Source organism: Gossypium arboreum, chromosome 8 (assembly GCF_025698485.1).
Source record: "Gossypium arboreum isolate Shixiya-1 chromosome 8, ASM2569848v2, whole genome shotgun sequence".
NCBI lineage: Eukaryota > Viridiplantae > Streptophyta > Magnoliopsida > Malvales > Malvaceae > Gossypium > Gossypium arboreum.
This window is the reverse complement of record NC_069077.1, coordinates 104,820,726-104,824,360: the sequence shown is the minus strand read 5'-3', so window position 1 is coordinate 104,824,360 and position 3,635 is coordinate 104,820,726.

Sequence of the window (3,635 nt, the reverse complement as noted above, 5' to 3'; positions counted from 1 at the left end):
AAATTCGGCTAACCAGTTTTTTTTGAGGATTTATGAGAGAAAAGAAGAAGAAGAATATGAAGGATTTAGGTTCGGCAAAAAGATAGGATGAGAATCGACAAGAGGAGAAAGAAGAGAGAAGAGGGGAAGAGATGAGAGAAGGATAGAAAAGAATAGAAAATAGAAGAAGGAAAAAAATAAATCCTAAAGGCCTAAAATATTCGGCACTCTTTAGCTATGGTCGATATGGTCGAATGAGTGCATTTCGGCATAGGAATTCTTTTCAAATTCCAATTCCCTAATTTGCTCCTTGATTTTTGGCCAAATTTGAAGTTTGAATTTCATTCAAACTCCCCAACCGATCAGCAGCCTTATCCACCTGCTTGCACCGCTTTTGCATGCTGCCAAGAGTCCTGGTCAGACCCCAATTCCTCCCCACGCATGCAGCAAAAAATCCAAACCTTGCATGCCCGAACTGCAGCTCGAACCCCAGACCTCCATCCGCCTTGCGCCCACACCCGTGCTATTGGCCACTGCACCATGCTTTCTTCCTTGCTAATATATGGTCACAATTAATTATAAACCTTACCTGCTTTAGTTCTGACCCACTTTAAAATTAAATGAATTCGCTTTGCATCTGAGACTCGAACTCTGCCTCTCTATATGCCCAAAGACGCTACGACCATCGAGCCACAGGCACTTCTTGTGACATAGCTCGGTCACAATTATTCTTAAACCTTACTTTAGTGCGATCTGGCTTATTAAAATAAAAACAAGCCTTTGCATGTGCCAACCCTCGAACCTAGGCACTATACCACACTCCCAGCGCCTCTTCCATTGGGCCGAGCTTCCCTTTTGTGTTACCTTGTAACCCCAACTTTATATAACACTTCCCTGTCGTTCCCTGATATAAAGAAAAAATAAAACTCTTTTGCACATGTTGGGAGTCAAACCCCAACTCTCCTTCCCACTACCTAGCATGCTTAGCCACTAGGCCAGGTGCTCCTTTATGCTAAAACTCAGCCCAAATTATTAATAAGGCCTACTACCCAGATTCCCTTAAGAGGCAAAATTTAAAATTTTGCTAAAGTTATGGGCTAAGACCCGGACTTTTTCCCACACTATAAGCCCTTCATATTTTATTTAATTACTAAATTTAAACATACTAAAAATAATTCTAATAATTAATAATAATAATTAATTAACTAGAACCTCTAAATTATTCGGGCCATCTTTTACCCGAACCCAGACTCAAGGCCCAATACTTTCCAGGCCCAATTTTTAGGGCGTTACAGAACAACAAATAACGTGCCAAGTAAAAGCAAATAAAAATAAAAATAAAAATAAAAATAATTAATAATAACACTAAAGACAAATAAATAAAATAATTATTTTTACTGAAATCAGAAATAACTAAAATGTTTTCTAAAACGCCCACATAGGGACTCAAACTCAGAACCTTAAGACAAACCAACACACTCACAACCACTAAACTAGCAAGCATATTCTGCCACTAAACTGCACAACTTAACTTTTTGTGTACAACCTTCCCACTAACTTAACTTTTTGTGTACAACCTTCCCACTATCCCTACACTCAAAACCAAGAACTTCTAGGCCCAAAATTCGAGGTTTTACACAATTAGACTGGTCCTTCTAGGAATCAATTGGTGAGACCAATTTGCAATCAGTCCAATTGTTGGTTTAATTGATTTTTTAAGCTTGATTCAACCCGTCCATACTGATTCGTAGGTCAACCTATTTTTACCTTTCACTGGACCAATACCCCAAACGGTTCCCAATTTGACTGGTTGGTCTGGTCCAGTTTAGGTAGCATTGAATTTTAGAAATTTTGTTTATACTTTAAAAATCATTTTAATTTTAGTTTTGAATTTTAAAGAGTTTTTATTATTTATTTTAAAATCCTTTTATTTTAAATATGAACTTTTTCTTAAATTTTAAAATTTTTATGTACATTAAAGGACAATGACCAAATTGACAAAAAATATAAATGTTGAAGGCTAAAAAATTATTTTACCTTTGAAATTGTTAACTTTAATGACAAAATTAAATGAAGGGACTAAGATTTTTAAATAAAAAGTAAAGAGACTCAATGTCTCAAAACTAAATAATAGTGACTAAAATTTAAATTTCAAAAAAGTACAAGGACCTTTGACATATTGAAACCTAAAATTTATAATATTGTTTTTATTTTTTACTAATTTCTAATATCACATGCGTTGCATATAATTTTATGGGTTTTATTTTTAATTAATTATTAAATAATGTAGTTGAAATTATTGTTACCTATAGTAAACTATAATATTAATTTGAAAAAATAGATGAATTAACATTAATATTATAGTAAACTATAATAATTAAATCAATTTAAAATTAATATTTAAATAATTTATTTATTTTACACATGTTGATAATCCAAAATAAAAACAATATGATAGAAATATTTTCTACAAAAAAAGTGAAAATGGTAAAATAGATAAGAGCTACTTATCACTTAAAGGAGAATATTTTCAATTAATTCAATTCAATTCATTTTTATTTTATTTATTTTAATATTATATTGTCCTCTAAAAATTTTACATTTAAAATTTGACTTTTTTAGAATAATGTGAAATGTTTAAAAATTAAGGGTAAAATGTATAATTTTTATAATTTAAAATCTATATTTCTCAAACAATCTAATTATATTCCATAATTAAATTTAAGTTGTTATGAATATTTTATTAAGTGGATGTCCAATATAATCAAGATAAAATTTTGGTGTATTTTAAATTCTAATAGTTATTAGAATTAGATCTCTACTTCTTTTATACTTCTTATGCCTATAAATAGAGACTCTAATGAAGCATTGTAATCACGCCTTTTGAACAATAAAGTACATTCTCTATTACTTTCATATTTTCTTTGTTCTTTATTCTCCCCATCTCTCTTTATTTATAACACGTTATTAGCACGATGATTCTCTATTTTTTCAAAACCTTTCGAAGTCGTTCCACAAACCAATCTTTAGGATGTTGAGAGATTAAATCTTAGAATGGATGCTCGTGATAATAGTCAAGGTGATGATGATGATGTTAAAGATCTTCAGGTATATTTTACTATGTTTTATTTATTATATCATATTTATTATAATTGGAGAATAATCAAGACAACATCAATGGATAAATTCTGATTTAAAATCCACGTATGTTTACGATGTTAATTATGAAATGAAAAATGTAACACCCCAAACCCGTGACCGTCACCGGATTTGACCACGAGGTGTTACCGGGCTTACTTTACTTATTCCTCTCTTGAAATTTTTTTTTTGTTTTCTTGTTTTCCTTTTTTTGTTCCAGTCAGGCTAGTTAACTGCGTCCCAGTCACCTTAAAAATCGTATCTCGAGTTCCAGAACTCGAAATCCAGTTCTGTAAATTTTCCCCGAATTTAGACTCATATATCCATCCATGGATTTATTTCTAGAATTTTTGGTATGGGCCAATTGGTACAGTTTATTAGTTAAAGTCACCCCTGTTTCAGGGTTCGACTACACTGACCTTTGCGCATTACGACCTAGATATCATCTCGTACAGAGCTCCAATGCTCATGCCGTTTGTTTCTAATAAAACTAGACTCAAAGGGGAATCTATGCATAT